Genomic DNA, 10,632 nt, shown 5'->3' with positions numbered 1-10,632 from the left:
AACAGTTTTATAATAACGTCGCTCATTTTAACGCTAGAGTATCTATAGTAACAGTTTTATAATAACGTCGCTCATTCTAACGATAGGGTATTTATAGTAACAGTTTTATAATAACTTCGCTCATTCTAACGTTAGGGTATCTATAGTAACAGTTTTATAATAACGTCGCTCATTCTAACGTTAGGGTTTCTATAGAACTGTTTTATAACAACGTCGCCCATGCTAGTATCAAGATGTCTGTTTTATAATAACGTCACTCATTTTAACACCGATACATCTATAGTAAAAGTTTAATAATAAGGTCGTTCATTCCAACATCGGGGCATCCACAGTAACAGTTTTATAATAACATCGCTCATTCTAACATCGGGGCATCTACAATAACAGTTTTATAATAACATCGCTCATTCTAACATTGGGTCATCTACATATTTAAAATACAGATGTGGCGTCATCCTTTGATGTTGGAGTATTATTATTTCAAATAATCGTACGGGCAATGTGCCAAGCGTAACTTGGTAAAATATTGAACTCGAGTGACGTATTTCATTGCAAAGCACGTGCAAGTGTCTGTATTTTAAGTTGTTTAATGGTCTTGAGCTTAAGACATTGCGTAATATATTGTAAAAACATTTGGGACTCACGGCCCTCATGTTGTTACAATATATTACTTAATGTCTCGCTCTCGACCATTAAACAATACATAGTAACAGTTATAATATAATAACGTCACTCATTCTAACATCACGGTATTTATAGATACAGTTTCAGAGGAACGTCATTCAGTTTGGTTATTGAAATTTTCGAAAACAAGATTATATGGTAGATTTTGCATATAACAAGATTAAACAGATGAATAAATCATTTGATCACATATTCACGTGTTATCCGTGTAATGACCATTATGGTATTATTAATCATTCTCCTGTTTGTAATTGGCTGGATAATTTATATTTATATTTTAGGCTGGATTATTGATATTGATATTTTTGGCTGGATTATTTATACGATTCTATTTTAGACTCGGTTAATGATATTTTGTATTTTAGGCTGGTTTATTTATATTTATATTTTAGGCTGTGATATTTATATTGATATTTATATTTTAGGCTGGATTATTTATATTAATATTTTAGGCTGGGTTATTTATATGATTATGTTTTAGGCTGGATTATTTATGGACAGTAAGATATCGTATGGTCAAGTTTATCACAATGTTTATGTTCCTGAGACTGGTATTATTGGCGGGAATCAGCTGGATGCACGAGATCCACCCACACCATCTGGTGAAAGGGTTCACTCCATTTTAGTCAGGTAACAATTAAGTATATCGACATTTTAAATCCTATATCGACCATTTAATTCGAAAATACAAAGTAAACCTCGATAATTTTTTTTTAGCTTCCATTCAATGAAATTGAATATGTTTATTTAGTCTTTGTGTGGTTCAAAGATATAAAACGGATTAGAAGCGCATTACAAAATAGTACATTAACGCTTTATAACGTGGCTATTTTTAGAACGGATTAGAAGTGCATTATAAAATAGTACATTAACGCTTTATAACGTGGCTATTCACAGAACGGATTAGAAGTGCATTATAAAATAGTACATTAACGCTTTATAACGTGGCTATTCATAGAACGGATTAGAAGTGCATTATAAAATAGTACATTAATGCTTTAATACCATGGCTATTCATAAAATGGATTAGAAGTGCATTAAAAAATAGTACATTAATGTTTTAATATCGTGGCATATATCTATCGTGGCATATATCATAGCATATATCTTTTCTTCAAATAGACCGTTCTGTGTGGGTAGAATGATATATTTATAACTTATTAACCCACGACATAATAAACACACCATTCTGTGTGTGCAGTATGGTATATTTATAATTTCCCTCTTCCTATTTAACCCACGACCTTAATGTAGACACACCGTAAAACTTAGTATTAATCTGTGGGCAACAAATAAACCTCTGGAGGACAAATAGTTGAAGAAACAGAATCTTGTTAATGCATTGAATATGAGGTTTTCCAAGTGGAAATTACTCAATTATAAAGGAATGCATAACGTTTCTCGTAATTTTTAATACAGTTATCTTGCCAATCTGTTTCACAGAGAATTATATCTCTGTAAAAGATGACTACCTTCAACACGTGACGTCTCATCACGCGGCGTCCGTCATTGGCTCAATGGCGCGTGCATTGTTTCTGCAACGGGCAGAATGGAGTCTTTTACTCATTTTAATACCCATTTACACTAAATATGAAATAATTTTTACCTACAAATACGTCAAACGTCTTTATTTATTTTTCTAATGCATAAAAAAAATTTGTTTGGGAATTTAATTTGTCGGAGGAAAAAGTTTTAGAATTTAATTTGTCGGAGGAAAAAAGTTAATATATGGGGCTCATTAAGTCGCATCGATGTCATCCTTATCAGTGATTGTCGCGGCCTGGCGAATATTCACTGTTGATCAGTGTAATATCTTACGTTTACAGTCATACTTGTGTTTATTATTAACAGCATTCGCTAAAAGCTCGCCATAAAGTAGAATATAGTGCCATCCATCCAAAATAGCAATTACGAACAATTATTTTAAAATTTCGTAAACTCTGTGTATTAGTATGTGTATATAAACTACGAAAGGGAAACTAGGGTTTGGCTCTGTTTATCGCCTTATGGTGTTGAGTCTGAGGCTTTTAAAGACGCGGAGTTAGTGGGGTTTTTTTATGATGTGAAGTTAGTGTTTTTTAAATTATAATTCGTATATTACAGATATACCGGCTATAAAAACAGGAACCAAAATGCATGGATACGAGCAGGAAATTTTTTATTTCAAAACTCAACGTAAGTTGCATAGTTATAGTATTTGATAATTATGAATAAGAAATTGATTTTTTTTTCTTTTTATAAAAATGATATCTGCAAGGTATTTAGTTGGTTTCTTAAAGGGCAATATTGGTGCGATCATTATCACATATGTGATAGAACTGGTTAAATACGTTCCAAATATAATTTTAATACAGAGATCATTGCTACGATAGATGCGTTGTGAAGCTTTCAAGAAAGGGAAGTGACGAACGCAAAAGGAAAACACGAGTTATCCTTCTGTATAACTGACTGAAATGACGAGTCATAACAGATACACGGGCGAATTTATGCTCACTAATAATACCTTATGTCGTTAAGTCGTTATGTGAGGCTGTGAGGGTATATCTGACAATTCAAAAAAGCAATTGAATGTCACTAGATAAGGGAAAACGTTTAAGGGTTGGGTTACTTTTAATGAAATATGAAGTTATAATTCTCACGAAAAAATAAATTAATTTCAGATTTGCCGATTCTATACGAGGCTTGACAATGGCGATATCCGCCGGCAACACTGCTCAAGAGGTGAAGAATTCACTGTTTATTGGGGAAACGTTAAATCTTGGAATGCCAGAAACGTATCGTAACTGGTCTTACCCTGGTGCCAATAAACCAAAACAGGAGTTCCCCAGATCTTTACCATCTTATGATCCGTGAGTATCACCATTATTATCAAAGATTATAGATAATGTCGATAGATCCGTAGAAGTCAAATGCAATCCTAATTTTAAAATATGATTCAAATTGGTTGAGCTTCATTCCAGGTATTTCCTTGCACACGACAATATTGGGAAAGTTGAACCTATAAAATCAATTCTCTTAAAGATACATTATGCGAGATCAGATAAAGAGCTGGCAGTTCCCACTATAATAGTTAAAAACTAGATAATGTAAATGCAATTTGCTGAAAATTTCAGTCATTTTGATCCACTATGAACCGAGAATTAAGCGATTGAAATTTCGGCCTAGTCTCGACCATCATTACTACATGATAAAAAATATAGTCTCGATCATCCATTTCATGATTAAACTATGAATGGAAGTCGAGCAGCAAATGGGATCATAATCCAGTAAATATCGCAGGCTAGCGATGCCATCGAGAGTTGATTATGGTCTGGATAAGTTAATTAATGTCTAATTAATAATTTAGATAACATTTCAGGCCTAAAGAAAGACCTGCAATTGACAGATTTAGCTTTTGCATAATGTATGTTTACGTATTTACATAGAGATGACTAATTGAAAATTTCGCAATATTCGGAATCATTAAAAGAGGATGCATGTAAACCAGCTCCCCCTTTAAGTGTTTGGTAAAATTTTTTTGATAGACAGATTATGTATGTTAATATTTTAGTATTGTATTCGTTATTAATGGTTAATAATCCATTTCATTACATTTTAAAAAACGCATTGAGATTTTAATACTGCTACAGAGATGTCTTCATTAAATCATGACGATCATAGGTTGACCAAAGGTGTGTTAATTGCATTATTCTCTGTATTGCTTGCCTACCGAATATAGTTCACGATGCAAGGTGCGCTAATTGCAATATTCTCTGTATTCTTTGTCCATCGAACATAGTTAACGATGCATTATGTAAGGGCTAAATCGGCTTGTTGCAGGTCTCTGGTTTGGCTTCAAATATCGCATAAAGTACAATCTGATTAAAATACAGATCTATATTTCGTTTCGTTTTTTTTATACTTTCGATCGCCTACACTACATGCAGATCTGACAAGTTGTACTGGAAGGTCGCGTCAGAGGTCATACGGACCGCTTTTGACCCTATGACGGCAGACATTGATTAATCAACCAGCGTTGATGTTTCTAGTGGTTTATCCACAGTTCCGTGCATGGCACGCCAAGAACTTGCTGTAAGGGACCGTTTCATTGGCCAATCCATCACTTCAACCAAAACGCTTGTAATATAACAACTCTTCCAAATCCTAGTGTAGTAAAGACAAGTAAAACTTAATTTTGAACTATAAAAAACGAAAGTAGGATTTAGACATTTATTAACACGGCAAGACTATAATCAGCTCTCTAGATCATCGGATAGTCGAGGTTTCAATGGATTTAAAAATGTAAAGATGGACACTCGAGACGAAATCTCTTTTCTCAAATACTGTTGCTACGATAATGAACGATCTATATTTTCAAACAGTTAAAACGTCGCCCCGATTAAAGTAATTTGAATGAAACAACTTCCAGCTCTTTATCTTATTAGTAAAGGCGCGTCTTTAATAATTATGGGTGTGTTACAAAGATACTTTGCATGTATAACTTCCTATTCTGTGCAGAAGAGGTAATTAAGTGTTTATTCTACAAATTTTCAGGAATTATGCGTTACAAGGATATATCTTCTATGACGGACCCAATTACGTCACTAATTGTCACTTCACGAACTTCAAGAACCTGTTCTGGAACGATTCGTACGAAGCCGAGTGGGGAATTCCTGCATTCAGACCCGCTGGCGGTATCGGCTTTCTTCGGAAAAATGCTTTTCAATCGCAGGCTCAAAGTCAAGTCTCTGGTGCGTCTTTTGGTTTTTGTGATGTGGTAAGTTGTATTATAATAATCTAATAGGAACAGAGAATGTACATCTAGAATAGTAGTGACGCCCGGGTCCGGATGAAGGCAATAATAAAAGTGCCCCCAAATCATTAATAAACACGCCATTTAGTATGTTGTATGTCTGTGCCAATAAATCTACCAAACTGTATACATATTGCCATTTCACTGAAAGCTTCCCCCGGCTCTAATCTTTTTATTAGTGCCCTGCGTTGCTTCTGCGTTACAGCACACAAACGAACATTAGAATTCATGGTGGCGTTGTACAAACTCTTCCGGGTTCGGAGTTATATTACTTCCGGTTTCTCCTCTCCCCCTACCCCGCATGGTAAACAACATACAAGAGCATACAATATACATATCAGGATATAACCACCAAATGACGTATTAGACAGTAGCGATGAACGTTTTATCAACATAATATATTATTACACTTGATTTCTAAGAGCAATCATCGTATTTCCTTATGATATAACGAAATATTTTAATAAATAAGTTTTAAAAAATTAGCGCCTTCCGCCATTTATGACGTCAAATCTTTATCACTCAACAACATGATATTTATAGCGATAAACGTGTTATCAACATAATATATGTTATTACACGTAATTGCTTACCTAAATCATTAAATATTTCCTAATGCTATATGATATTTAAATAGATTTATAGCCATAGTACCTTGCTTCATTTCTGCTGTCACTGGTTCATCAACACAGGATAAAGGTCATTGTTGCCACAATAGCGATAAACGTCTTTTATCACCCAATAATAGGGTGGCCCATGCACCTACAGAAATACAGTCAACCGCTGATAGTTCGAGACTACCACTGAAGCGTGCACATTCGCCGTGTCGAGGCCAACTTTCTGACAGTATGATACTATAAATAGCCATGGCACGTGCAATTCTCTACAAATCTATCAACTATTACAGCCGTAAAAAATTTATTGTTGACGATTTTGAATAGCAGTAAAATTAAGCTTCTTGGTTATTACAGCAGATTTAGAAATTACGTTCGTTTCATTTTTTAAATCGCTTTATCATTAACTGTACCGTTAAGAGCGGCATCTTTTGGTTTAGTACAAATACTATCTCTGAAACACTCGGGTTAGACAGGAACATGATACTAGCAGTAGTTTCATTTTACTTTTACAAGCTTCTTAAAACAATTGTTGAGCTAGCTAACGTGCTCATTTCTTAATTCAATTTCTTGTTCTAGCTTTCTGTTATGTTTCGTAAAAAAGTAGCCTTGATTATCCCGACCTGTCAATCAGCCTTAGAATGGTCGATAGACTGGTTAAGCGACTCTAATTTCAAAACAAGGGCACGTAACCTATCTTTTACTCAAAAGTGTCTGGATGTTATGGACGACACATGGAACCAGTTTTCAGTCTATTATTTATAGATGATTAATGGTCATAGCTTATTAAGTACAACATGATCGTTTATTTAGTGACTATAATTGTGTGAAACTGATTTGAGGCTTGGCATATATATAAATATTGTGGCGAAATTGTCGAGATTTATGGAGATATTTATTTATGGTGGGTCACCCTACCAATAATACATTCTACAGTAGATATCGCTTGTGTGATAAATTTCATAATCTACTGCGATATCTCCTTTACATGAATTTGATTGGTCAGTTAAAAAGGAACTCCTTTCTTTATTTTCAAACAACAGTTCATTTTTTTTATTAAAAGTAACTTCTTTTTTGTATTAAAAATAAGCAATTTCTATTTAATTGACCTAGATGGAAACACTGGGTCAATATAAAGGACTTTGCAATGGCTGACTTGCTGTCAAAAAATTATGTATCACTAGCCTTAATGTAATGAGGTTCAGTAAAAGTGAAGTCTATAGCAAATAATTATATTTATTTATTCGTGCATGTAAGAAAGGATTGGGTGATAAATAAAATCCCCTTCTCATCTATTTTGATACCAAGAAATATCAACACTCGTCGATAAAGTAAAACTCTCTTTTACTTTCTCGACTTGTGTTGATATTTTTTGATTTCATAAAAGACTCGTAGGAGATTCTCTATATCAACGCACAACAACATGATATTTATAGCGATAAGATGTTATTACACGTAATTGCTTACATAAATCATTAAATATTTCCTTATGCTGTATGATATTTAAATAGATTTATAGCTTTAGCACCTTGCTTAATTTTTACTGGCACAACTTCATCAACATAGGATATTTATAGCCACAAGCTTGTTATCAACATATATTGTATTACACATGATTTATAACCAAAATCATTTAATAGTTTCTAATAATATGACGAAATATTGACGTTGTCGCAAAAATAAATTTATGCACGTCGGACATTTGAACAATAGTATTAAGATGTTGGTGTTGAATTTGTAGCGAATGGGTGTTGGATTTGTAGCGAGCGGTTATTGGATTTGTAGCGAATGGTTGTTGAATTTGTAGCGAGTGGGTGTTGAATTTATAGCGAGTAGGTGTTGAATTTGTGTGAGTGGTTTTTCGTCGGGTCCGTCGGTTTACCCGTCACTGCTGAAGCCCCTGATACTTTATATACGATCTGCAGACATCAAATGAAATGAATTGCGACGCCCTATTTTCCTACACCAACCAAGGTAATGAAAATGGGCAATGTACATGTGAAAAACCAAATTTGTTAGCTATGTAATGTTGTCATGTTTTCAATTATAGGAAGAAGGTAACTGGGTATTTGATGGTAATAGGAGTAACGTAGACTTTGATGAAATGGACGGTGATCTACAGGCAACGTTTTATGATGCCGATGGAAGTGTAACGGGGCATGCTGGGACACAAGTGGTCAAGGACGTACCTTTTATGACGTCACCAAAATGTTCTCATCGACCTGGTTGGCAGATGTACGTTTGTCCTCATAGATATGCCAAGGTATTTAATTACCATTCTAACTAGGATGTCCTCTATTTAATTACCATTCTAACTAGGATATCCGGTATTTAATTACCATTCTAACTAGGATGTCCAGAATTGAATCTAAAAAACCTGAACTTACTTCAATTAAAGATGTAGTATTAAAAAGCTAAGTCCGGCTTCAAATATTTAAATTATTATTTAGTTAGACACTTATTCAAATGACAGACGCGTAGCCAATTCTTTAGAGAGAGAGAGAGAGAGAGAGAGAGAGAGAAATGGGGTTTAACGTCCACTCGACACAAACTAGGTCATTTCGGGACAAACACATGCTTCAATTTTATTTCAATCATTCGCTTGCGCGTAGGGGTCTTTAGCAGTGGGAGGAAACTGGAGGACCCGGAGAAAACCCACGACGTTGGACAGGCGACCCTACTCCTTGTCGAGTACAACCGGGGAATCGAAACCCCCGCCAGTTGACTGAATGACAGGACGTATGATACAGCGCGCACGTGCTATCCATTCGGCCACACCCCCACCCCCCACCCCCAATTCTTGTATATTAGTCGGATTAGACCATCCGCGCGTCATTTAATCGGGTATCGAAAAAGTGGAAAATCGAGACTTCATTTATTATCGTAGCAATGACAATCGAGACTACGCTATTCTTGCCAAAACTTCAGACATTCATAACTTTGCTCAGAATAAAGTAACTTGACTTAAATTTAAATATTTTCATTTTTGATTATCTATTTTTAAACTTTTTATCCAAATCTTGCATTTTTAATAGTGTACATAAAATGATATTTTCTAAAGTGACCAAAACGCAGCAGTATAAGCAGTATCGAGTTTCGAGTTCAGATATCTTTAAAATAAACTATAAATAACTATGGGGTATACCTTTTTGAATAAATGATTAAATATAGAAATCTAATATACTTGTGAACGCAAGAGAAACGATATTTAACAAAATAAAACTAGCAAAACCGATACACACTTTAGTGTTATTTTTATAACCTCTCGTTTTGTAGATGACATTTTATGGTGATGGCGCTATTACTGATAAAAAGGGGAACTATCCAATTCAGTTAGTTCGTGATGACGTCAGCCATACTCCATATTCCATTAAAGGTATCGTTATATGTGTCATTTTTATATTATAAAGAATTTTTATATAACGCCATTTCCACTAAGAGTATTCAAAAGCACACGAATCTTAAAAATGAAATGAAATGGTGTTTAACGTCCAACTGTTCGGTCCCGATTGAGCTAATATAGACGGGCATATGCTATACAGTGTGCTATGCCGAGAATTTCGCTCGGACAGCGGTGCTAAGGCCTACTCTTATATCGAATTAGAACAGCTAAGGGATCTTTACGTCCACGCCAATGTGTACTGGGGACCTCGGTTTTTCGTCCCATCCACCGGGCTAGCGACTTAAAAACTTAGCCTCCGTGGGTGCCATGAATGTTAGTACCATACTGCAGTAAAAAAAAACCGATTACAAATGTTAAGTAAAATATATATCAAAATTGAAAAAAAAGTGGTGGATGAAAACCGAATAACATGCCACAGATAATTGGTTGTATGTCGCCTGTTGACGCTCTAGAATTGATAAAGATTTCTGATAACTACCAATGGAGTTATCGCCCTTGATCGCAATTGTAAAGACAAAGTCTTGTGGGAGCTCCAGAGGCAAACGTTATTATCCGATTGTCTTAATATTCAAGTACAGGCGAAGAAGTCGATTGATTTTCAACGATTTATTATAAATACTGGACATATCGCATAAACTTTGTCAGAGTTATATGTATTTTACTTTCCATGAAGGACAAGATGGTAGAAAGGCTTTTGCAGCCTAATTTTTTACCCGTCTCAAATAAAAGTTTTCTTATTCTTCTTATGGGGATCATGGTGCATGGCTAAGTAACCTGGAGGTCGGGTGTTCGATCCCTGCATTGGCCGAGAAAGTTCATCCAGATTTTCCGGCGTGGTTCCCCCTTGACAGTGATGCAGGACGGGGGGTCTGACAAAGACAGCTGTCTAATCGTCCGGATGGGCCGAAAAACCGAGGTCCCGTGTACACATTGGCGTGCACGTAAAAGATACCATGACAGTAAAATGGAATTTGATACAAGAGTAGGTCTAGTGCCACTGTCCGGACAGAGAGAGAGAGAGAGAGAGAGAGAGAGAGAGAGTATAACCAGTTCTTTATTATGTTTGTAGGTAACCACGGTTTAACCCATCTTACCATGCTGAATAAAACCTACACAGTTCATTTTAATGGTAATGCCCC

The 10,632-nt window shown here is 35.2% G+C and overlaps 1 long non-coding RNA gene across 1 annotated transcript; it reads left to right on the top strand.

Annotated features, from left to right (window-relative positions):
• Positions 1–5,242: 5,242 nt before the first annotated feature.
• LOC126824478 (uncharacterized) lies at positions 5,243–10,632 on the top strand. Its single transcript, XR_008788648.1, has 4 exons — positions 5,243–5,440; positions 8,141–8,353; positions 9,367–9,466; positions 10,563–10,632. It is a non-coding gene; the product is annotated as an uncharacterized LOC126824478 (long non-coding RNA).

The sequence above is a fragment of the Patella vulgata genome, chromosome 6 (genome assembly GCF_932274485.2).
Source record: "Patella vulgata chromosome 6, xgPatVulg1.2, whole genome shotgun sequence".
NCBI classification, from domain to species: domain Eukaryota; kingdom Metazoa; phylum Mollusca; class Gastropoda; family Patellidae; genus Patella; species Patella vulgata.
The sequence above is the reverse complement of the archived record's forward strand: the minus strand, read 5'-3'. Positions and strand labels throughout refer to the sequence as shown.